The following is a 27,438-nucleotide window of genomic DNA, read 5'->3' on the forward strand; positions in this document are numbered from 1 at the left end:
GATTTTAGTGTATTCTAACTGTAGAGAATCTAACATTATTGTGCAAAATAATGTTCGCTTCTTTTTGCGTATAATAACCGATAACGTAATGTTTCTTTAAAACAGTAAAAAATACATAAGATTACAATCGTTGAGTCCTACGTTAAACGTTGACTGAAAAGCGTCGTCAATACGACCGCTTAATGTGACGCAATTATTTCTCTCGCGAAGCAACCTAGTGCAAGAAACTAAAATTTGACCATAATCGCTAAAGGCACAAGATTGACATTCCTCTTACACTCATACCGGGTGGACGATGTGAACTTCTTTCTGCCTCACCTGCTATTAACAGTTAAGTTTAGGAGCTCAATGTTAATACTACGAATTGGGACTGGAGGTCACATTTACAATTAGGTTCGAATGTGGCCCACGCTTAATTGCTTTGCGAATGAGATAGCACAGTCGGACTAGAAGAACTGATTTGATTGTGTCATAGCATTCTTGAGTACCCAACTAAGCATTTGTGATTAGCGCCCACGTAAGGGTCACACAGTTTGTGATGCGTTTTATAGTTTCGGGGAGAAATTAATCGTCGTCCCGGAACTGCCAAACAATTGTTCAAACAGCATTCCTTAAGGACGTAATTAGGAGCGGTCTTGCAAAGAAACTTAGCGGGTCCTTGGACGAAGTGTTTTGTGAATGATGTTGTTTTGAAACAAGACAACATTTTACATTTGTAAATAATTTGAAGGTTAAATGAATATTGATATTTTGGGAACAACTTAGGTAAACCCGCGTAACCTATAAAAAAATATCCAAAAAGATTATCCACGTTTTAACCAACCACTATCAGGCCGTATTAACTTCTGTCTTCGTAGAGAAACCAATACAGTAATAGTAGTAATACACAGAAGTCACAGGACCAAAGTTCTTCTAATATATAATTATTAAGTTCTGCTCCAAAATAGTACAAGTATTTGAATGGTAATTGGATAAAAAATGCATACTCAAAAATCCCATTATACCCACAAATGTCAATAAAACAAATGAGCCGATGATTCGTTTTTTTATTTTTATTGCTTAGATGGCTGGACGAGCTCACAGCCTACCTGGTGTTAAGTGGTTACTGGAGCCCCTAGACATCTACACCCTAAATGCGCCACCCACCTTGAGATATAGGTTCTAATTCTGTAATATAGTTACAACGGCAGCTCCACTCTTCAAACCGAAACGCATTACTGCTTCACGGCAGAAATAGGCGGGGTGGTGGTACCACCAGTAGTTTGTGTCCGCATCCGTAAATATTTTTATTAAGCCCGGGTCGCGCCGTTATGAACTTATTCTACTTTAAGGCATTGCGACTAAAGAAATCATTTTATTTCTGGAGAACTCGCTAATTGGCTCCTTGCCGTGCTATTGAAAACTGAATTATTTGAATTTAACACTCGAGAACCGTCCGATGTATTTATTAAAACCCTGCAAAACTTACAGAAATAAAAATAAATCGCGTAAACAACAAATAAAAAAAGAACGGCACAATTCAACGTATTTCTCTATGAAGCTACACGAAAATGTACATTCTGTTTACAAATTTAAAATTCGAAAAGCTAAATAAGTATGGACGTTGAATATTTTAGAAGTGCGATTTAAGTTTGAGCGCACATTTGAACGAAATGTGAAATGAAATTATTAAGAGCCAGTTTACACGTATCGCGGGCACGAATCGGCCACCTGTCGGCACAGCACGAGTAAATAAATTGCGAACGGCGCGACGATGTAAATGAAAAAAAAAAAAACAAAAAAAGCTAAAACTTAACTGGCATTGCACGTTGACTCGCACGGTCTCGTGCACACACACAAACAAACAAACAAAATCGTAATGTAAAAATAGTTTGTTTGTAGTAGTAGTTTCGTTCTTATAACGCTCAATATTATGATTGAACTTAACATAACCGGCTCGCACCGGATTTAGTCGGTGTTAATCTTTCAGTAATAATTTTTTTTGTTTTGTTTTTTTGTAATACGTTCTTACGTCCATACTAGAAGCGTGCGTGATAGGGGCATGCGCGGAAAATGTTTTGTAAGAGATATTATATAATTAACAAACACTAGAGGTCCCGTAGTAGTCGAAATTCGACTATAATTAATTGGAATTGTAAATTTGTACACTATTATTATTGTATTTTGTACTTCTATAATCACAAATTTCTCCAAGACTACATTATAAAAAATATTAACAAAGACAAACAATGTTTAATCTACAAAATTTGACAATCAAGAACAAAAGTTTGACAATAAATATTATGCATGCATGTGTGCGTCAAATACATGGTATGTAGTGTGTGTAATGTTTTTTTTATTGATTTAATGTACCTTTTATGCATTATTTTAAAAAAATATTAGCATTGTGCACTTCTTCTCTACATTCTCTATAAGTGTGGAAAATTTCATACTCCTCCGTCCGCACATTTTTCGTAAAAAGGGATACAAAGTTTTTTCTTCACGTATTAATATATAGATAATATGACGGCAAAAAAAACAAAACTTATTATCGTGTTCATAAAATAACCTAAATTAATTCGTTCAAACTTCAATTGGGCGTTTTTTTTTGCTGTTTTTTTTTTCTTCCATTCTCTGTTAGGTCAGTGGATATGGGAATGTAATCGATATGTCTGCAACAGAACCTTTCATCGTCTGGCTTCAGGATATTTTTTTCAAACTGTCTGCACTCTCACTCCCCATTTCAATTTGTGTCTGCACGATTTCTATTCGTCGGAAGCGCTTTTATCTTAAACTTCTTAGATTATAATTGTCTTGGTTTGCTCAGTTATATTTAAATGTTGTTTTAAATAACTGATATAATTCGTACTTATTAGGTATTTAACATTGTATAAATAACTGGTATTTATGTACCGCTGGGTCGATCAGAGATTTAAAAAAAAAAAACGCAATATACAAGCACTAGAAAATAAAAGGAAAATAAAAAAAATGCGAAGATATATACTTGTTATTTTGGCAAGTCATTGTGGTCTAAAGGATAAGAATTAAATAAGAAGATAAGAAATAAGAAATAAATTAAGCAAAAGCAGCAGGCGGACGCCTGTGAAATCCTTTTCTTGTTTTATTTACATAGCGTGCTGTGCAAGCACTTATCACAGCTCCAGATGCGCTGACGATTGCAACATGAATGCCGCTACTCATTTTGACACATAAAATCAAAATCTCAATTATATTGAACGCTTCGAACTTCACGCCAGAAATAGGCAGGATCACAAGCGGACTGTGATAACTTTCCCTACATCAAGTAAAACAGATATTCTTCTAGAACCGAGATGCTTCATTTTTCGCAAATCGTAAACATAATTAAATCTACTTTTACGGTTTAATCTTTAGGGTTTGTCATTGTCATTATATTAGTTTATATGCCTCTAATCTATACTTAATATAATAAAGCTGACGAGTTTGTTTGTTTGAACGCGCTAATCTCAGGAACTACTGGTCCGATTTGAAAAATTCTTTCAGTGTTAGATAGCCCATTTATTGAGGAAGGCTATAGGCTATATAACATCACGAGACCGATACAAATGGAGCACCAATAAAGACTGTTTCAAAATATTTTCACTTTCTACGTAAATGAAGTGGGGGGTAAAATTTAGCGTTATGCCAAAGTAACTATTCCGCGCGGACGGAGTCGCGGGCAAAAACTAGTACTTTATGGTTTTCGATACGGGTGATTTTATAATCTTGATTTTCACAAATTATAGTATCTGGAACGATCACCATTGTTTTCAGAAATAGTCCTATTGAGTTTTTTTTAAATATTTATGTAAAGCGGCTAACTCATTAGTTTTTTTTTTGCCCTTGTAGGCAGACGAGCATACGGCCCACCTGATGGTGAGTGGTTACCGTCGCCCATGGACTTCAGCAATGCCAGGGGCAGAGCCAAGCCGCTGCCTACCGCTTAATACTCTCCACAAGCCTCTTTTAAATAAGGACATGTCATAGCGCTCAGGAAACACCGTGGAGGGGAGCTCATTCCATAGCCGGATGGCACAAACCTGTCCAGAATTCCGAGCTTGAGATATTCACTTCACTCACAAAAACCTTTGGATGCGATTACGTAAATGTTTTCTCCACGTATTCTTTAAAAAGAACATACTTAATCGTTCACTGAAAATCTCCGTTGTCTAACTAATTAAGCTCTGATTAAACGCTAAATCAATTCGCATTCAGTTAATAATTAGTGTTTGACCTTCATCTATGTTTGGCTTACAGCGGCATTACATAGACGAGAGCCGAAATTCAATCTGATAGTATTTAGGTAGTCTTTAATATAACAAAGCTTGCTACATTATGTCCAATAGTTTAGGAAACTCTTACGGAAACTATATTCGAAAATCGTGCAGGCATCAAATGCTCGGATGCCGATTGACTTGACTAATTGATTGATTATTTAGTTAATCTCGGCTGGTTTAGAGTACACTAAAAAATGCTTTCAAAAACCCCTTTGTACTATTCGTTAGCTCTAAACAAAACCGTACTGTTGTAACGTTGAAGGATTGTTGTTTTAAAAGCTTCCTCGAGGTCGTTATTAAATATGTTGATAAAGCAGTGTATTCATGGGGTACCGGATGATTTGAAAGGATCTTACCATCGCATTACCCGCCATCAGAGTAGAGTTTATCCATACTACCTAGAACTAGTGCTTTCATCCGCAGTGCGTTTTCAGAGATATTCTTTGCTACTTACCATCCGGCTTTAGAATGAGCTCCCCTCTATGATGTTTCCCGAGTGCTATGACACAAGCTTCTTCAAGTGAGGCTTGTGGAAAACACTTAATAGTAGGCAGCGACTTGGCTCTGCCCCTGGCATTGCTGAAGTCCATGGGCGACGGTAACCACTCACCATCAGGCGGGCCGTATGCTCGTCTGCCTACAAGGACAATAAATAAATAAAAAGATCTATCGCTAAAACAAAGACGGTTTGCAGTGCCAATAATTCCTTAAACCGCAACGTAAAAACATCGCACTTCATCTATTATATAAGAAGGTATATCTGAGACCATAACAGATCCATATATTCACAGCAGTAAGACAAATCAATATTCAAATAGGCAAAATAGTTCAGTAGCCAGTAACAGTATCCTATTTGTGTTCTGGTTGTCAACCGACTATATATTTTTTTGCTTTTGTAGCTATTGACGAGTTTAAGTGTCGTCATTAAAAAACTTTAGAAACATTTATATATATATTTTTTAAAGTTTTATAAGAAAAAATAACAATAATAAAAGAAAAGAGAAAATGCAATACACGAATTAAATGTGAACCTTGAGGCGTCAGTGATTAAGTATGATTATCGAATGTACAATAGTTTCACTAAAGCATTGAACAATACCCGCAATGTAATCCAATTAAAAACAGATGACGCGCGAGTTCAATGGCCTCATGTGCTACAGAGCGCGGGTTTTGTGAGTAGTTTTCCGCTTTTCTTTGCGCTTTAGTCCGCAGAAACGTTGTAGGCACATACGTATGAAGGTGTGATCGTGCTTGTCTGATATGGTTTGCCATCTATATCTAAAGCTGTCAATACCAATTAATGTTGAGGAAATATATTATGGCTTCCAGAACGTTCTCTTTGTGTATGCATGGTTTACTAAAAAAGTTATTGGCGATTTCAGAATTGAGAAATTTTCGTGACCTCTTAAAATAAGAACTATTTAATGGATGTATTATAAATGTGTACATTGTAATTATGAAAGCAGCCATTGCCGTACAGATGCATCTGCAGCTTTACGGCCACAAACCGCCGAGTATATTTTGAGCAATCTTTATGTTTGTGCAGGATATAAACAGATAAAAACATAATCATTAAATACGGTAATATTTTTCACAGAGCGAGAGAGAGAGAGAGTTTAACTAATAGCTTCAATAAAAACTCCATACGGGAGCGGTCACGTACGCGTTTACACATTTCGGCGCCTTTCTCCCGTCCTGCAAGATTCATTGATTATACAGGAATTGTTTTCCAACTTTTACGACAGCTTCAATCGTAAAAAGTGTTTCTGTCCCCCTTCCGTATCCCGAACTCCCCCCTCCCTCCCCTATGAGTGAGTTACGGTCTTGGTTAAAGCGTCTGTAAATATATCAGCGTTTAGGTCTTCGCACAGGTGGATCTTTTTAGTGGCTACTATTAGTGTACGTGATTTTTGAGAACGCGATACAACGAAATGGCCATTATGTGATTGGAGCGGAGTCTTGTTAATGTTAACGTTTGTTTTAGAGAAACGCCTAAAGTACATTTTAACTTGGATTCACTGTATTTTGACCTATATTAATCCCATTTCATAGATTAGTTTAGTCTCATTCAATTATTATTTTTTATTGCTTAGATGGGTGGACGAGCTCACGGCCCACCTGGTGTTAAGTGGTTACTGGGGCCCATAGACATCTACAACGTAAACGTGCCACCCACCTTGAGATATAAGTTCTAAGGTCTCAAGTATAGTAACAATTCGAAGTTAATAAAAATTATGTTCGGTGCAACTCGTCTCCTTAGTGGCTTTTTTCAAATTTTCAATACATCATTAGGAAACCACATGGCCTCCGTGTTATCGATAGGTTTGAAAACAATTAAAACAATCTTGTACGAATAACGAGAACCGCTTCGTTAACAAGCATCCGACAGAAACTTGCGTCAGTTCAAACAGTTTTCAATAAATTTCGGTACCTAATCTCGATATAATCGATACAGACTAAAGTTCAGCTAACTTGTGCGAACTATTCGATGCTGTTGTCGGGTAATTAATTAATTTTATCGGTAATCGTGTATTCGATTGAGTCACTAACGTAACTATTATTTGATCTCTTGAGTTAAAGATCACGTTGCTCTGCCAATTAAAATTCACTATAGGTAAAGTGCATCAGGTGATACCATTGTACAAGTAGTACGGAGTACGGAGTAGAGTTCATCCATACTACCTGGAGCCACTGCGGTCATCCACAGTGCGTTTCCAGAGATCTTTTATGCCACGTACCATCCGGCTATGGAATGAGCTCCCCTCCGCGGTGTTTCCCGCGCGCTATGACATGTCCTTCTTCAAACGAGGCTTGTGGAGAGTATTAAGCGGTAGGCAGCGGCTTGGCTCTGCCCCTGGCATTGCTGAAGTCCATGGGCGATGGTAACCACTCACCATCAGGTGGGCCGTATGATCGTCTGCACACAAGGGCAATAAAAAAAATAAATAAAAAAAACAATTAGACGGTAGTTGGTAAAATATTTAAATGTTCGCGAATATTAGGCGTCTCTGTGAGAGTAAGTTTACACAAAATATTTAAGAAGTCTGATATAATACAAACACAATAACATATGTTGGATTAAACCGTAAAAATAATTATAATTACGTCCTTTTTTTTTTATTGCCTTTGTAGGCAGACGAGCATACGGCCCACCTGATGGTAAGTGGTCACCGTCGCTCATGGACGTCAGCAATGCCAGGGGCAGAGCCAAGCCGCTGCCTACCATAGAATACGAATAAGTCTACGAAAATACTATAATCCCATATCTGATCACGTGCTTGTTGGCTGCAGTTTATTTTTCAGCTGCTTAGATGTGTAGACGAACTCACAGCGCCACTCATCTCGAGACAAGAGTTCTGAGACTCCGTTTTAAAGTACCCTACAAATCGAAAGCATTACTGCTTTACAGCAGAAACAGTCCGAGTGTGCTTAAAAGGCGCCCTATCCCCAACCAGTACCGTGTTTGATACAGTCACTTTTTGTTTAGTGAATAATAATGAATAGATCAGTTTACATAAAGTGATTTCCGCTACACGCTAACATCGTGTAATAAAAATCAAACGCGCAAAATTGTGATTAACCGCACTGCCTATTTCTGCTGTGAAGCAGTATTGCATTTCGGTTTGAAGGGAGGCGCAGCCGTTGTAACTATACTTGAGACCTTAGAACTCATATCTCAAGGTGGGTGACGACATTTATGTTTTAGACGTCTATGGGCTCCGGTGATCACTTAGCAGCAGTTGGGCTGTGAGCTCGTGCACCCAACTGTGGAATAAAAAAAATAAAAAAACACGCCTCGGGACATGGCATAAATATCTCGATTTTATCATACACCGGCTGTTCCATTATATCAAAACGCATTATAGATTTGCCAGTAAACTGTAGTAGTGTGTATAGTAAGACTTCTAGAGTGACCTATGTCAAGACATCCTATTCTCTTACCTTGATAAATACCAGATACCTATTGAATTGAGTTGATGCTCCGATTGGGTAGCAACTTGGCAAAGTACTCTTTGATACTTCAGAAAGAGTTTTTTTTTAGTTATACAATTCAAGAAACACAGGCGGCGCGATAGTCGTTTAAAAAAATGTCTAGTATTTTTCAATTGTTTAGTGACATTCTTTATCACGTGACGCGACAGTCTCACCTAAAATCAATATCTTATGCATTCGCCTCATACCTACCTGTCCGCCGGCTAAGTTAGCAAACCACATCCAAGTTTTATGATGTAAGTTATCCGCCAGCTCGCCGTATCGAGGTGCTTAGCCGGCGCCCGAGATTAAGTTTATAATTTTCAATCGTTTCGCTTTGTCTTAATAAATGCACCTGTGGCTCGGTGGAAATGTTTCGGTTTCCTTTGTTTGATAAAAGTATGTGTGCGTGTGTGTGTGTGTGTGTGTGTGCGCGCACGTGTGTGCGTGTGTGTGTGTATGTGTGTGTGTGTGTGTGTGTTTGTTTTCAAATGAAGACTTGATGCGTCTTCGTAAACTAATTATTGATTATTTTTGTCAGCGTTGGTCACGTGTTGGTCAATTATACGTTTTAGCTGCATAATGCTTAAGCGATTGTATAATAGGTAACAATTAATTTAATTTTAAATACTTAGTCATGTATACTAATCTATACTAATATATAAGTCTATAGTGGTTTTTACGGATGTTCCGTTATAACTACTGAACCATGCATCCAATTGACTTGAAACTTGGTATCCATGTAGAAAATACATGTACTTAATGGATAGGTTAATATTTATATGAGTGTTGGACTCCCTAATAATAATGTAAATAAATAATAATGTTAATTTTAAATGCCCAGCGAAACGGGCGAGTACGGCTGGTTCTTAATAATAATTGAAATGAATACGAGTATTCGCGTGAATTAGCGATCTTGAATAGTATTTTAGCACACTCGAATCGTATTCGATCTCAACAAAGACTTTTCAATTATTAGTGCATCTAGTTCGGAATAGTAAGCAAGTCGGAGCACGTATCGAGGTATTGAGTAGTTAAGGAACGGTTGCAGTAGATCCATATCCTCCCCGCGTACTTATTTCTTGCACCGATTCGCATTGGTTCCCCTGGCTTCTTATAATTACTAGGGAAAGCGGGTGCAACTCTCCTCACCGGGTGCAACGGGCGCAACTCGTAACTTCCACATCAAATCATATAGCCTATCAATAATTCGGTAATAAGCTTCGTTGACAGAGGAATCTTTGGATGTTATACTAGTTTTGGGGATTACGATAAGCATATTTACAACTCACGATTTTTAAAAGTCGTCACCAGTTTTGAAGTTAGGCCATCCTTGGAGACGAAATTCTCAAAATCTTAAATATAAAAACGATTTTTCACCACTAGTTGCTGAGGCCGGTCAAATATCCGAATAGTCTGATAAATAGATGAATGTCCTGTGATCGTGAGATAACATCTGGCTTTAAGTAATTATATGAATGATAAGGAATAAAAAAGGTCTATTAGGATTGTTAGTTATGTCAGTGTTAAGTTCATGGTCATATAAAAATGAATCGTAGTATTGAATTACTAAAGTTTTTGCATTCCGAATACACAATAAAAACGTTAAAAATAAAAATGAAATCGAAAGACAGGAGAGGACGGAAAGCTAAAAAAATAAAATATTTCTCGTGCATTCCATAAAAAATCATTTTCAATTGAAAAGCAAATAAATCTCGGACGTTATGCGAGTTTAATCACGAAACGCCATCTATCGACCCGGAGCGCCGACGCGAACGCGCGGGCTCTCGCATGGAGGCGCCCCATACCCCTGGGCCCGGGATACCCCCATCCCGAGTTGTACTACGCTACTCGCTAGCGTAAGCAAGAACACTCATTCTTGGTGCACGAATATATGTCATTTGATAAAAGCAGGTATTGAGATTTATTTGCGACTGTATTCTATCAATGGGAGTGCTCGTGCGTGTTTGATTAATGATTTCCCATGTCGCCTAGGAACGGCTTGTTAAGTATTCTTTTAGTTTTTAATTATTATTATTTTTTATGTTCAATTCTAGAATGTTCTGCTGCAACAGCGAGGATATTTATTTTTTGTGTATATATTTTTATATTGAAATTAAATAAGGAATATATTATAGATTTGGTAATAAGCTTTTAATGTGTAGATTTATGCAGAGATCTCGTTTTGTTATCTCAATATCTGTATCGATAAATTTACTGTTAATCGTAAAAACTTGTAAACTTGATCGGTTTTAAGTTTTGATTTTGTGCTTAGATTATTAAATTAAATATTTTAAAATCAATCTTTACGAATAACTTTGTTGAAATGTTGCACAGTCGACGTCTATGACGCTGACGTATTGAATAAATTTGAAGAGTTGTTTTTCAAAGCGTATTTAGCAGTAAGTATTAGTAACGAATGTTTAAAGAAAAAGAAAGTAGTAGGCGCGGAAATATATTTTAATCATGCCGCTGGTCCTACAAAGGGTGTTTCATTCGAAGTAATACATTCCAGAACAAAGGATATGAGACTAGGGGCAGAGGAACTATCGCGCACCGTCCATTAGGCGTCGTACGTGTTTACGGCCGGGTTAGGTCGTGATAAAATGCTTGTTATATAACTATTGTTTGGTGGACCGCTGCATAACGATGGCTGGATCGAGGCTAAAGCACAATTACAACGGAATATGATTAGTCTCCAAGGTTAATTAGGGTCGCCGATGGGACAGTTGACTCCCCAATGAAATATTGAGCAAAAGGAATTTTTTGAATTATTTTTAATACAAAAACTTTTGTTGGGTATTAATAATTTTAGTGTAGTTACTATCCAATATGCGATTCTTATTTGACCTAAATAAAAATTCTGATGTGTATTAGATGCCAAACTTAAATGTAACTTTATTCACTAGCCCGAAGTCGTTTTGACACATCAGGTTGGTTCTTTATACTCAATTGAGATAATCGGGTATGGCAGACCCAAAAAAGGGGGGGGGATGTAGGAACATTTCGTGGCAGAAAAGTCAACGACGGTACCAATCCACACAATATTAGAACATAAACCTATAGATGGTATTGAATCATTAAAATTCGGTTGTTTCTCAAAATTCTTATACATTTTTCATATCGAGCTAATACAAAACATTTTTTTCTTTTTTTTTGTTCTGTCCTGCAACTTACCAATCTGTTTCTTGAAAAACAATAATCTAATTTGTTGTCCGATTTTCATCAGGAAAAGTTGAGTAAGCTGAGTTGTGTCCCCAGTGGTACCATTCTCATCTTATATCTACAAAATAAATAAATTCAATTTTATATATGTATATACTATATAAACAGGATCCTTAATGCAAACGACCCTGTCAAATACATGATCGGACGTGGTTGCGAAAACAATCGAGTGCAAACAGCGCCGGGCGTAACCGGAGGTCGTGTACGGTTCCATTAAAATGCACCGCGTGTGCTCGACCCCCCCTCCGCCCCCGAGCACACACACTTCCTCGACCAAGGACCAGCCCATCGGTACAGAGTACACCCATCGATTATGCAATGTCGATATGTCAGCTTCGAAAAACGAACGTTCCACTATGGAAAATAAAACTTTTTTTAATACCTACGCTTTTATTAGGTTCAGACGTATGTATGTTAGTATGTAACAGAATCTTTGAACATGATTTTGACCCCCTTCAAAACGTCAGATTAACTCGAAATTTGGTATACGTATTAAGGACCGATGACAAATCAATATTAAAAATAAAATTTTGAAAAAAACAAAAAATTAAAAAAAATCAAATTAAACTAAAAAATAAATAATAGTTTAAAAAAACTAAACAAAATACGTTTTTATAGAAAATTCAACTAAAAAATTGAAAAGAAAATTTAATAAATTTGAATTAAAAATAGTGTAAGAAAAAAATATTTTATTGTAAAAAAAGCGTGGGGTGCATGGTATCAGTAGTTATAAATATTTTATGAACACATATGAGTAGAAGGGTTATTATAATTTAGAACAACAATGGATATTTTACTGGTGGTAGGCATTGTGAGCACGCATGGATAGGTAGCACCGCCCCGCCTATTTCTACCACCAAGTAGTAATGGTTTGAAGGGTAGGTGGCATTTACGGGAACTGATAATCATTTAAAACCAGATACGCCGTTAGTAAGGCCACCCGTCTAAGGAAAAAAAAGAATCTGCCTATTGTTTTTCAATAAAGTTGGCGTCGTTTACGAATCATTTTCATCAATTCATTTATTTTAACTGGTTTTGTCTTTTTTAATTGTTTTCGTGGACGTAGTTTTTCATTATAACCTAAAATAAGTATTGCAGCAAGCACCTTATTAAAAAAAAAAGTGGAACACCTAAGAAATTTTCAATTACCAATAAAATTCAGGAAACAATCTCGTATCGCTTCCCTTTGTTCAAATCTCAACGTTTCCAATATGAAAAACGATTCGACTTGGCGTGAACGCTCTCCGTCCTCAATCCTGTGTACTTAAGCTCTGAAACGACTCAACTTTGTAAAGCTCAGACAAACAATTTCCACTCTATTGTCTTCATCCTAAAATTGACTTTTGACTATCAATTCAGTTACCGCAGCTCCGAAAGGGCGTGTCGCAATTATACAAGCGAATGAATGTGGATTTTATCACGTTAGCGACAAAGTTTATATTTCAAGGAGCCTAATATTGGAATTAAATTGGAAAATATTTTTCGAATAGATACCGGATAAAATGATGGCGCCCGAAAGTAAGACGCTTCCCGCTTCCCGGCTCGACGGCGGGAGACATTTTTTTTTATGCTGTTGAAATTTATCGTTATACCTCTTCTTCTGGCTATTTGATTTTTCGTTCAAACAATGACGGCTGTAAAACTTTGTCCATTATTAACCCGTGAGAGAGAATAAACGTAATTCATATCCCAAGAAACAAATAAATTATAGAGGTACCTTTCTTTCGACCAACTGAGAATGAATTGAGTTTCGATCGGACCTGCATTTAGAGTTCAGATAAAGTCAGTCCGCGTGATTTATTTCTCGTTAATACGACTTTGCGATTCCGGATCCTGTTCGCTGTTTTTGTTTCATCGTTTCAATGGACTTTTGGATCAAACATTCATTCAAATTTGTGGTGCGTATTAATGCAAGTTTTTTTTTTAAAAGTGAACTCTGTGCTATAATGTTTGAGCGTCGTGGACGCTAATTTTCACGATGTCGGTTAATTTATCAACGTTCTAGAACTTTCGTATTTGTTTGACCTTGCAAGACCCCCTTACAAAACATCAAGCGAAGGGTGCAAGGCGACATTAGAATAATAAACTGGATCGCTTCGCCTACCAAACATATTTTGGTAGGATATTAACAATTAACGTCTAAATTTATTCATATAATAAACCGAAATCTCAGAAGAATGTATATTATTGTGCGACCGATTCAAATACAACGTAACTTCGCGGAGTATTTCATGGAAATATTGATAGTTTTGTTTGGCAGGTTGCGTGATTGAGGGTCACTGCCAATGCGACTAAGTTAGATATGCATATGATATAGAGCCCGGACGCTTCACTCCTAGGCGTACATTTAATTTCCCGGCGCGATATTAATTTTGGGGTAGTGTTCCCGACATGTGCATGCGGAGAGAAGCCCCCCCTCTCCCCGCTTTCACCCCACCCACCGCCGTTTTGTTCGAGAACATTAATGCAAAATGGATGAGTTTATTATTTATTTTCCAGAACAGAGTCGAGATTTAGGAGATTTAGAAGTCGTCGTGGCATAAGGGATTAGACGTCCGGTGCATTCGTGTTGAGCGATACACCGGTGTTCCAAACCCACAAAATTATAATTTGCTTAATTACTGGTGGTAGGACCTCTTGTAAGTCCGCACGGGTAGGTACCATCGCCCTGCCTATTTCTGCCGTGAAGCAGTAATGCGTTTCGACTTGAAGGGTGGGGCAGCCGTTGTAACTATACTGAAGCCTTAGAACTCATAATTCAATATGGGTGGCGGCATTAACGTTGTAGATGTCTATGGTTTCCGGAAACCACTTAACACTAAGTGGGCTGTTAACTCGTCCACCCAACTATGCTATAAATAAAAAACCTACATACATAAATCGAGATTCAAATAGTTCAAAGTTATCATCACCACGCGTTTCCTTATCATCGACAATGTAACATTGTATGTTAAATGTACAATGTTGACTACAGTTTTATCGTAATAAGTAATCACTACATATTTTCGCTTTAAAATAGTAGTATAGTGGTCATTAAACTCATTTAATATACTTGATTTACGTCCGAGCTAAGTTGATAGACTTCAATATACATAAATAAACAGATAATGGTTCGCCGTGATAACGAATGGTCTGAGAATCGTTTTAGCTCAGAATACAAAAAAAAAGCGGGAAGTGAGGCGGGCGTGGGTGGGGTGCTTATTTTGTTTTTGGACACACGTGCGACTTGCAATTTGGCAGCAGCAGTAGTAGGTAGCAGTAGTTAGTTAACCCACTAAAGACCGACAATAATTTTTAATGCGGATTCGAATTTTCATTCATAGAAATCGTGTTAAATTGTCATAGCCTAAATAATAAGACGTCCAGCGTATGTACTCTTGTATGTGCGATACCGCTATGCCAGTGTTCAATCACGAAAAAGGTTCTTCTTTTTCTCCACCTTATCCCACTAGTTGGGGTCGGCCCAGCTAATCTTTCTCTTCCATTCCCTTCTATCAGCCGTCATCTCAGCACTCACTCCTCCCTCTCTCTCATCGTCATTCACACACTCCATCCATGTCTCATCCATGTGAGTGGCGACCCTCACACTGCAATCTCCATGGTAAACTTAAATTCTTAAATAAGCGAGTCGTGACCTAGTACGATCCATTGACGCAACAACAAAAACTGATAAGGCGATACTTTAATAGGTCAGCTCTTAATTTAACGTCATCGAATACTAATAAACTCAATTATACTCAATACACGTACAAAAGCGCGTTTCCCCCAAAAAAAAAAAAAACGGGTATTCATTACGCAACCATAATTATTTCCGCCCACAAAAGGTGTACCGATCTACGAATAGCGCTTTACTAACTCTGGGACCGGCGCGGCGTTGTAATTGAAACTCGGCTTCCTTGTTCCTAAGGGCTCACCAATCTTTTGTCCCTCACGAAAATATTTCGCCATAAAACTGCCCTATTTACATTGAAGCTTCCTCTTTAACAAAAGACATCTGTTAATTGCATTACGGTGAACGAATTCACCGTAATTTCGTACAATGTTTTATTTATTTATTTATATATATTTTTAACGTGTTTTTTTGGTGTTTTTCTTTGATTGGGTGTATGACTCGATGCGGGTATTACCCGTTTTATTGGAACTAGTGGTCGCCCAGTAGTGGTTGGAATTTCCCATAACTAATTTAAATTATAAGTTTGATAATATTGTAAAATTATAAATTGAATTTTATCTATTGCATGTATTTTTTGCATATTTATATATTATCGTGTAGTATGGTTATTTCTATGTAAAATATACTCACGAAATGTGCGTGCAATGACTTTCTCCGCATCGCCTTTGGTTGATTTAATAGAGAGTGCATTAAGTCTATGAATGTTTTGAATCACTTTTGCTCACCATCTAAACAATATACAAAAGCATCCATCAAATCGTAATGTAGGTATATTATTGGCTATATTTTATAGGTCACGCTTTCAAGTAAATTAAAAATCTCTTATGATTAACAAGCGCTTTTCGGTGAAACTCTTATTAGGTTTCAGAAATATATAAAATAAGTTCCAGACAAACATATGAAATTGTCTTTTAATCACATCTATGCTTCGCGGTAAACACAAGAAAACAAGTTAATATCGTCACATGAAAACTAATTACAAAGTAGATGAATGAATAGTGAAAACACTTAATCAAACTTGCGAAGCGAACAAATTCATTCTAATTATCATTTGTGTTTTAATGGTTAATTAAGTTTATTTGAAATAATTCAAGATTTTTTTTAACTATTTTTTTCAATCAATTCATTCTTCACTACATAGTTTATAACAAAGTCGCTTTTTCTGTCCCTATATCTGTCTGTCCCTATGTATGCTTAAATCTTTAAAACTACGCAACAGATTTTCATGTGGTTTTTTTTAATAGATAGAGTGTTTGAAGAGGAAGGTTTGTATGTATAATAACATCCATTAAATAGTGGAGAAATCATTAATAAATTACAGTTTCCGAAGCGAAGCGAGGGCGGGTCGCTAGTAGTCAATAAATCCTTAATAACTATCGATGTATGCTAAAAATATGTTTCTGCTATTTTTTTCCGCAAGTTCACTTGAGGTTAATAAAATACAAATACAAATGATAATTAAACTGACTATGGTTTTGGATGTAAAAATGGATCTTGTAAATATGCATATTTTTAAATTTGGTCATATTTAATATACATTTTGGTAATATATCCCGTAGTTTTTGCATAACTCTCGTAGTAACAAACATATTATAGTAAAAATAAGATTGTAATATCTTTGTTTTCGATTCAAGCTAGAATTTCTATTAAGAAATTAATAAATTTCAAAAACTGTTCACAAAAACTGCGTTAAATTAAGTTTCCAACTTTAGTTATATAAGTCAAGGGCGTCTGGGAAAGTAGACAAGTATCAAAGCCGCCGATTTTGATTAATTTTCTTTTTCGGTTTGATTTAATTGTTTTATGGTTTTTATATGAATTAAAGTAAGAATTCAATCCAACCTCAAGACGGTCGTGCTTGCTCCAGGTCCGTAATGAAATCGTTTCAAGTACCGCGACCAACTAACAACGGAAATATGCAAATTGTTCTGGAAACTTCAAGCTGATGTCTCAAGTTAGACGTTGTACACGATTTGATGTAAATTATGCCTAAGCACTTTTCAGATTCCATTGTAATTTTGTTATTGTCCGTATTAATCTAAAAACGATACCATATTTATCTCTCACTAGCTAACCCGGTACACTTGGTAGTGCCTCAATCGATAAAAGAACTAAAAGGAATCCGTCCGACAGGAGGAAACATCAACGGAAAAACATAATTGTTATTTTTATTTAATTCCGAGCATTTTCATTAATTTATCTACCTTTTAAACCTTCTCTGGACTTCAACAAATAATTCAAGACCAAAATAAGCTAAATAGGTCTAGCCGTTCTCGAGTTTTAGCGAGACTAACGAACAGAAATTAATTTTTAATGATATAGATTATTCAGATTAATCTTGTGCTTCGTAACTCAATAATCTCCAATCGTGTTATGTTATGTTATATACCTTTAGAATTATAGAGGACCAACCCAAAAAATGTGTTTTTTTGAAAACATCGGATAAAGTTCTCAAAACGAAAAGACGTAGGAGAAAGGGGAGTGAAAGAAGCCGATGGATAAGTTTGTCCCTTTATAAGCTACTTTTAGTCATTTAATTATTAAGAGTCGCTGAAAAGGGTCGTTATGCTAGATATAGATAGATCTAGGATTATTGTGATATCTACTGTACATAGTAAATGTTTATTTTGGGTATTGCTAGTACTTATTTTGATTGACACATTCTGTTCTATAGAACATTGATGATATACATATTTCCGTCTATTTCTGCCGTGAAGCAGTAATTCGTTTCGGCTTGAAGGGCGGGGCAGCCGTTGTAACTATACTTGAGACCTTAAAACTTATATCTCAAGGTGGGTGGCGCATTTACGTTGTGGATGTCTATGGGCTCCAGTAACCACTTAACACTAGGTGGGCTGTGAGCTCGTCCACCCATAAAAGCAAAAAAAAAAAATTGTATTGGAATGAGCTCCGCCTTAAATGATTATAACCTAGCTCATAGCCCATCAACCAGCTTGGAATTGTTGCTGCCTATACCCGTGCGGGCTTACAACTGCCCCTAATCATTGGTGATCTTAAAAATCCTCCGCATTCAAATAAAAGTGAAGTTTAACTGTGCGAATACGTTTTTAAGCTTTAAAATTCCATAATAAATATGACGTAAAATCGAAATGTCTATATTCATAATAAAATACCGATGTGAAACACCAACTTTCTCAAGATTTTAGTTGTGAGCCATTTGAAAATAAACTCTAGGTAGATGATCAAAAGATAGATTATACTGTTTTATTTGAGTGGCGATCGACTGTTCGGGCACTGATCCCCTTTATCCGAACGCGAAATTATGATGAAATTCAAGAATTCAGGATCCGGCATTTGTTATCTTCGATCTTTCTTTGGGACATTGAATATCTTAATTCTAGTTGCAGACTTTTAAGTGAGACAATGACAAAATCGATAAGGCAACTTTTAATTAATTTATTGTGTACTAGACTAGCTGACCCGGCAGACTTCGTAGTGCTTAATCGATAAATAAAAGTCCTAAGCTTTTGTATAAAATAAACTTAAAACAAACAAAAGAAATCCGTCCGACGGGGGACACATCAAAGGAAAAACAAAATTGTTATTTTTATTTAGTTCCGAGCATTTTCATATTTATCTACCTTTTAAACCTTCTCTGGACTTCCACAAATAATTCAAGATCGTTCCAACCGTTCTCGAGTTTTAGCGAGACTAACGAACAGCAATTCATTTTTATATACATATATAGATACATAAAAATAATTCGTTTTAAAATATAATTAATGTAGTATACGATGAAATCGTTTAAATAATCAGTTAACTCCCTGTTTTTATTATTTAAGGGTTCGTCTACTGTTTAAACGACTTCAATGCTTCTATTCGGCTGTTTCGATAAAAATACCAGTTTGAATTATAAAAGAGTAAAAAAAATTAGTGGCAGGGCGTCTTGTAAGCTCGCATGGGTCGATACCACCACCCTGCCTATTTCTGGCTTGAAGCAGTAATACGCTACTGTTTGAACGGTGAGGCTGTCGTTGTACTTTGAAAACGGACCCTAGCACTCATGTTTCAAGATGGGTGGCGGCATTTACGTTATCGATGTAAACGTGAAAACTTCGCTTAAATACTCTATTCCAATTACGAAGCCCCATGAGACAGATGTTATTATTGTGCTTGTGAATTAATTGTATAATGATTTAGGATTGATTAGGTATTTTTTAAATGATGCTTACGAGCATGAACAAAAAATGATTATTATTTCAATGATGCGAGACGTGAAGAGTTACGTTCTAAGAAGTGTCAAAAGGGATTTCGTAATTGGAATAGAGTATTGTTGCTTCAAGCCAACAACAACTGCCCGTCGGCGTTGAGTATGGTTTTCATGACAAAATTATACCGTACATTAGCCGTTCTTAGCTCAATAAAAATTTTGTAATAGCCGGTTGTAAAATGAGCGGCATCGATGATTTCACTGCGGTTCTAACTTACGGTCGAGCTCGGTTAGTTAAATACATAAATAGCGGCGACGTCTGCTGCCGCGTACTTACGTACGACACTGACATGACAACGCGCGATCAGCGGAATGTGTGTTGCTTATGGATTTGACGTCGACCAATTTAAAACATCGAAGAAGTGGCTTAGGCCTTATGACCGAGAATAATAAGACATGGCAACAATAAGACAAGACGTGGCTTCGGCCAATAAAACTACCAAAATTCTCCAATTATTACCAAGAACAAGACCTGGCTGTATGTACTAAAGTCCTTTGGCTTTCCGATTAGGGATAAATTAATATCATCATCATCAGCGGAATGTGTTTACGGAGCGTTAATCGTTAACGTGTCCCTTCAGGATGTAATTATTTATAACTCCGGTCTCGTCTGCGCGATTCGAACACATCGTCGCATACGCAAACTGATAATGTTTCCATTGAACGGCGACACCACGGGCGATCGTTTTGTATGCTAGAACGCGTACGGTTTGTCGTTCGTATGCGAAACATTAGGAGACACGCGAAACGTGTTTGATCCAAGGACGTCTCCGTTGGGAAGTTAGAAGCGGAGAAGCTACTTCCAGGTGTTTATCTTTTGAAAGTACTAAAATACAAAAAAAAAATTTTGTGGTGTCGCGGGACACCGGATAAGAACGAAGTTCCTTATTATAAAAATATTAATTTTAAGTTCTATTCGAGGTAACGTGCGAACTTATTGTGGTACACTTCATTCACGGTTGTTTGCATATAAGAGTTAGTGTATTGCGCAAACGAACGCTCTGAGATCGTGGTCAATGAATGACAAAAAAATATGTTATTTTTTGTACGTTATTACAAGGTCGTACATTGTGTGCATTACTAATAAAAATCTTACGTTACGGACGTGTTTTTCCGGTTAGGGTACCCCTCCGCATCGTCCCATAAGGAACTTCGTTCCAACAAAAAAAACCTATAGATATATCCAAAGTCAGAGGTTTAGTATCGTCAAAAACAAAACTTAACGGGCCTAAACGCGCTACTTTATACACAAATATTTCCGGAATGTTGCTGTTACGAAAAACTTATTGACTTAATTGCGTATGTCCATCTTGTTCTAACGCTTATGCACACATAATGCATCGGATGATGACGCGCGCCCGAAAGACTCGCGGTCAGTACACTCGTGTGCGTCGGTGCGTCGCGACGTTTCGGCGGCGTCGTCTATACGCGACTGTACCCACGTGCGACGCGCGTACCCAAAATAAACGCGGCACGCGCACATCGTCGCGAGTTCATCGGAAGCCTTAAGTTATTATTAATTTCTCTTACGTTATGAGAATGGTCATTTATAGTCGGTTCCTTGCGGAAATCATTGTCGAAGCAAAACGGGATATGTGAAACACATCGATGTGCGAATAATCAAAAGCACGATTCGATCCCCCTTGTGTTCGATGGTAGTAATAATAGCGGAGGGGAGGCGGGTGGGTGGAGCGTGTGCACCCGCTCACGTAGGTACCTACTCCGTGAATGCACTTAGCCGATACCAATTGGGTCATTCCCACGCGGAAGTTTCATATTCCCCGAAATATTAATGAGCATTGCGAATCAATGAGAATATTGTTCTTTGTTGCTTTTTCAAACCTTTCGTTTGAATTTAAATTCGATTTCGTAAATCATTGAATAGTCTTCAAATTGTTATAACTTCCGTATTATAGTAGTAATAATACAATAACTTAATTAGGTAGTTATGTTTATTTGATTATGAAAACCATAAAAGTTTACGATGCGCGTAAAAGAGCGCAATTTTTCTTGCCTTTTTATTACCTTTGTAGGCAGACGAGCATACGGCCCGCCTGATGGTAAGTGGTCACCGTCGCCCATGGTCGTCAGTAATGCCAGGGGCAGAGCCAAGCCGCTGCCTACCATAAGCAGGCTAATCGATCTCGGAGAACTTAACTAATTTGACGAAAACACCACAACGATTTGTTTGGACTGTGTTTGAACTAAAATCTTATTATTTATTATTAGATACTAATAATAATAATAATATTCTATTATCTACTAGCCCTTCATTGTGTAGAGCGTTTAAATTTTCTTCGGAGGGGAAGTAGGGAGAGTCTTATTGTCAACACCTGTCGGACGCGGTGGTTGCTTGAAGACGGAACGAACGCAGTCGCGACTTGTGCGTCTTCAAAACATCTGCTGGTTCGCGCCAAGCCTAACGTGTTCTAACAATAACCGTTATTTCTGTTTTTTTATTTAAAAAACACCAATCCCGTTATTTATATTTTTCTGTTAAATCGAATATTAGTTTAAATAGATCTATATAGAAAAAGGCAACGATACATGTGTTTATTGTTTTGAGTGTTCATATACCAAGTTTACATTTATAAGTGGAATTAACGACGTATTGCGACTGAATAGATTATAAAACAATTTTGTTTGAGACTCAAAATTGTTTTACCAAAAACAATTACAGATTACGTCCGAAGTTTCACATGTTAGTGTTTCAAGTGTGGAGACTTTTTGTTGAAAAACATTCTGAATGTCGATAAAGGACTATCAATGGTGTTTTTGTTTTGTTTCGTATGAAATTAAGATTAAAATAATTTTGTTTCTGAACATGTGATAAACAGTGAACAGTGATTAAAAATGCTCGGTTTTATGACATCGGATTTCGGTTACCAAAATCGATTGACCCTCATTCAGCAATTGATCGACTGCGGTGATGTTTTATTGGGAAAGGAGTACTGTGGTATGTGTCGATTCTGATCTTCTTTTTTTCTCTTTTCTATCGAAGGCAAACGACAGAAAATTGCCATTACGATCTCTTTTTTTTTGCTTTAATGGGTGGACGAGCTCATAGTGCACCTGGTGTTAAGTGGTTACTGGAGCCCATAGACATCTACAACGTAAATGCACCACCCATCTTGAGATATAAGTTCTAAGGTCTTGGTATAGTTACAACGGCTGCCCCGACCTTCAAGTCGAAACGCATTACTGCTTTACGGCAGAAATAGGCAGGGTGGTGGTACCTACCCGTGCGGACTCACAAGAGGTCCTACCACCAGTAATTACGCAAATTAAAATTTTGCGGGTTTGATTTTTATTACACGATGTTATTCCTTCACCGTGGAAGTCAATCGTGAACATTTGTTGAGTACGTATTTCATTAGAAAAATTGGTACCCGCCTGCGGGATTCGAACACCGGTGCATCGCTCAACACGAATGCACCGGACGTCTTATCCTTTAGCCCACGACGACTTCATCGTATTTTTCAAGGTGAGCAGAGCGACCTTCACGTCGTCTAGTCAAAATAATAAAATATGTACATACTTTCTATATTTTATTGTATTTGAGTCGTAGAATTGAAAGCCTACATAATTCATTGTGGACATTGTGATTAGAATAGATATGATGATGGTGATGATAAAAGTGATATGATGAAGAAAGTGTACACCCTCTGCTAGCCACCTACCACTAGCTGGTCTACTAGAAGTCACTTGTGAAAACAATCCTGTAGGTATTATGGTAAATAAAACTCTAGAATGTTCTCCCTCTTCCGGTATTTTCCCGGGAAGCTTCCTCGAAACTTAGCTTTAGGAGAGTATGTATCGTTAGGAAGTGCTGTGACTGTATCCGGAATTACCATATTACTCATTGGCTTCGTACGAGACAACACGACACCATAATGAGTGTCATAGTTCAGTAGCAAAAATATAGTTTAAAAACTTTAAAAAAAAACGCATTCGTAACATGTCTAATTAAAAATTTTAATTTTACTTATGCCTTGATGATCCGGGTCAGGATATTCGGTGAAATTAATAAGATTATTGTAGCGTCATCAGTTCTTGATACATGTACAAGTTATCAAGGTAATCGGACATTTTGAAGTTGACTACAATTGCCTTGAAAGATCCTGCAACATAGATAAATAGATATGTCAACAAGCTATTTATTGCCTTGTAGAACAGCGTATTCGCGGTATTACGAATAAGTAGGACGGGAAGTGAAAATTAACAAAAATGGGATTTTTTTTTTCAAAATAAAAATATAACTGTTTTATTTCGTTCGAACATCTTCACCTTTTTGTTTTTATTATTATTATTGCTTTTGTTTTAGTCCGAGATTGTAGTTATTATTTTGATTTAATTCTAGTATAAATGAAATGTTAATCAAATCAAATCAAATCAAATCAAAAAAAATTTATTCAACATAAATGAATACATACATACATACATACATACTTGTTGAACGTCAAAAGAACTACCGCCAATTCACAAGAACTAGCCTCCGTCCTGAGAAGAATTGGCAAGAAACTCAGCGGGCATGTCTTTTTTTTTTACATATAAAATTATAATTTATTTATTTTTAATATTTTTTTTTTTAAATATGAATTTTTTACACTGAGTATTATAACGTAACAATTACTACAATATTGAAATGCCTGGAGCGAGCAACTCATTCCCACTTTAATAGTTTTCTTAAACCTATGCTATGCTAATGCAGTGTAATGAAGTGTAATATGGATGCAAAATCTGAAGTAAATGAAATAAATAAAAAAATACAATTACGTTTACTCGCTCCAATTCAACAGTTTTAAGTCCAGTTTAAAAAATAAATAAAATTACTATGTACTAGAAAGAAAAGAAAAACGATATCATAATTAAACTTTAATGCCAAAAAACTCATAAAGTCGTCAAAAATAATATAAAACATATATTTGACCTAAACACCACTGATCCTCAATTAATTTGAATAACTTTATTTTAGTAATAAAAAAAAGAACTGGTTAAGTTTGTATTGGGGAATGCACAGAGCAAGGTTCCGTAGACAGGAGGATCACTGACGAGTGAAATTCAGAATAAGACATTGGACAATAAAGTTCCGTCTAAAAGATGTTTTTTTTTTCGAAATCTTCAACGCTTTCGACAAGTTCGACGAGAACGGTGACCGAAGCTTGGAAAGCCCAAAAACACCCAGAGTAGGTCAGGGTTGGAAAAGCTCGACGCGGGGCAACACTTTTACTGCTTTAGAATAATGCTTTAAGAATGCTTTATTGTACATCAAAATAAATAAAATGCAAAATATTAAATACAAAAAAAGTACAATAGGCGCTTTTATCGCTAAGAATGATCTCTTCCAGATAATTTATAACCATCACATGTACAAGAATCAATTTAGGAAATAAATTAACTGCGGTGTATTTATGGATTGAAAAAAATAATTATATTATTTATAAATATGAACTATAAATAAAAAAGAACGAATAATAATTCTATTCTAATGAATTTCTAATTCTATCCCTATGTTTGGCCACGGAACCCTAATGAAACCAGATAATATGTTATTTTATAAATTAAATATCATTTATTTTTTAATATATTTTAACCATGTTTATTACGTGCTTTGCAATATTTATAACGTGACGCTATAACCGCATATTTTAAGTTAAAAAATAAATAAATAAAAAATCATTTTTTTTTATGTTCAATATAATTGTTAGATAATTTTCTTGTTGATCTTTTATTTTTTTTATTTTGTGAATCTTCTGTTTAAAAGTTATATTTTGTATTCATAATATAATGATATTTCATACTATAGTGTAAGTCAACAATATTAGTATTTCACTACTTCACTTGTGTAAATTGTGTTATATAGCTTTAGGTACAAGGTTACCTGAAAGTAGGAAGAGACCTCTTAAACTACGCACAAAACACATTCATTGTTGTTTAAATGCTGCCAATAAATAACACATGTTTAATTTTAAAATGAAATAAAAAAAATCAGGTGTATAATTTTAAATGAATAACTGTTGTTTAGTACCTGTTTGTTTCTAAATGTTGCGATTCCATACGCAAAACTCGATTAAAAATGAATCGTATAATAATATAATATTCATATAAATATAAATAAATTCGATTAAGATCGGTCGAGCTGTAAGCAATCGATAGCGAAAACTAAAATAACATTAATAAGGATTAAAGCAATAAAACAGTCCATAAAGTTCATAAATTGCATTAAAAAATAGTATTTTATAAAAACCCGTATTTATTTAGTGAATTTGTATTGTACTAAGAACAGTTTAGCTATGTAATCAGTTGGTATTAATAAATATTGCCTGTATTATATAGTACAATATACGTAATATATTCATAATATATTCATAATAATTTATTGTTGTTATCGGAACTTTCCGTTTTCGTTTAAGACTGAGGGCGTCCCTGCGATTAATTGAAATGTTTTGGATAAAATTAAAACTATAGTAGAGTTATTTTGTCCGTGCAGTTTGGGTCATAAAAAATCGGAGCGGTGCAGCGAGTATTTCGCTCTCTCTTCCACTCACGAGCCTTATGGACGGGCATAGTGATGCGCATTATTGTTGTCGATAAGCGCTTATAGTTATAGTTATAGTGTAGGAAAATATTTTATTATACATCAGTAAATGATCCATGCTTACACAATAATAGATTTAATCGATACAATTGTTCTTAAATTTTTTGTTACGAAGCATTTAAAAAAAATTATAACGATATAACACATTTATTTACGAACTGGCGGCCTAAATCGTCTCCGCTCGGGTCTTTAACAAAAATTTTAATAATATTTGACGTCATTTTATTTTTTTAAATAAAAGAACACTTATTGCGGCATAACTATAATAGTTAGACATATGCTGTCGCGACACTTTTTGTAAATAATAATGTGTTCTACAAAGTCGTAGTACATTATTTTATTTTATCATCAATAGTTTTCGCAGGGCACGCGACGTAAAGAATATTTTAGGTAATTTTTTTACACCTTGGGTTATATTATTGGAGTTTTAGTAAGGATCCCTATTTTTTTCAAAAATGATTATAGCCTATGTCACTCGGGAATAGTGTAGCTTCCAAACAGTGAAAGAATTTTTCAAATCGGTTCAGTAGTTTCGGAGCGTACTCAATACAAACAAACAAACAAATCTTTCCTCTTTATAATATTAGTATAGATGTGTACAGAACTATTGCTCAACAGTCCCGACTTGTTCCTTCGGTACCACCTGCTTACTCGAATTCCAGGAGCAAGCAATGTCAGCTATCTTAGATCGCTTCGCTGTATATTTTTAGCATTCCCCGACTTTGGATCCTCAGAGTAGTGAAGTAGAATCATCTTAAAAAACTTAGAAAGACCCTTATTTGATGAATTATGAAGTACTTCTATCAACGCTTGCCATACTTCGTTTTAAGTCTTATCGGAAAGATTAATAGGAAACTATGATGTCATAAGCGGGTGATCAGCTGTTTAGTACCCGACCTCTATATCGTTGACATATAGACTTACTAGTGTTGTTGATCCATTAAGGAATTGACCGCTCTATCCCTAGCAGGCTTGCGATTAATTGGATTCAAATGACACTTAGACATATTACGCGGAACATGGGGATCGGTAGCGCAGAAAACCCTATGAGTTATGAGTCGAAACTGGTTGAAAGAAACACCTCATTCGTCCGTTTAAATATTGGTGACGATTTCTTTTAAACCTAATCTAGAAGTTCCGTATGTACACTTGTCTAGAAAAATAAAAAGAAAAAATAATAAGATTAATAACATCTTTTTTTAAATCCATATTTTGTAAAGTTTTAATATCTACAAAATATGTACTTATATAATGCAGCCGACGACGGTATTGTGACAATGTATAATGTGTGTATAACGAAGACATTGTTGTATAAACATTTACTTTAAATAAATTTAATCCAAATGAAAACGTATTTCTTACGTCCGAAAGTCGATTTTCAAATTGCACATATAATAAGTTGGACATTTGCACACGTCGATCTTATCTTATATAATTTATTATTGCATTGTTTCAGCTCTCGGAA

General features: G+C 35.9%; 1 protein-coding gene and 1 long non-coding RNA gene across 8 annotated transcripts in view; one reads left to right on the forward strand and one right to left on the reverse strand.

The window, feature by feature from the left end:
• Positions 1 to 27,438, forward strand: part of LOC119629496 (AF4/FMR2 family member 3) — a 317,469-nt gene that overhangs the window by 257,799 nt on the left and 32,232 nt on the right. The window lies entirely within an intron of this gene.
• Positions 23,330 to 25,598, reverse strand: LOC134200112 (uncharacterized). The gene is made up of 2 exons (XR_009974871.1): positions 25,404 to 25,598; positions 23,330 to 23,496 (listed from the first exon to the last, which is right to left on the reverse strand). It is a non-coding gene; the product is annotated as an uncharacterized LOC134200112 (long non-coding RNA).

The sequence above is a fragment of the Bombyx mori genome, chromosome 14, assembly GCF_030269925.1.
Source record: "Bombyx mori chromosome 14, ASM3026992v2".
In the NCBI taxonomy this organism is placed as follows: Eukaryota; Metazoa; Arthropoda; class Insecta; order Lepidoptera; family Bombycidae; genus Bombyx; species Bombyx mori.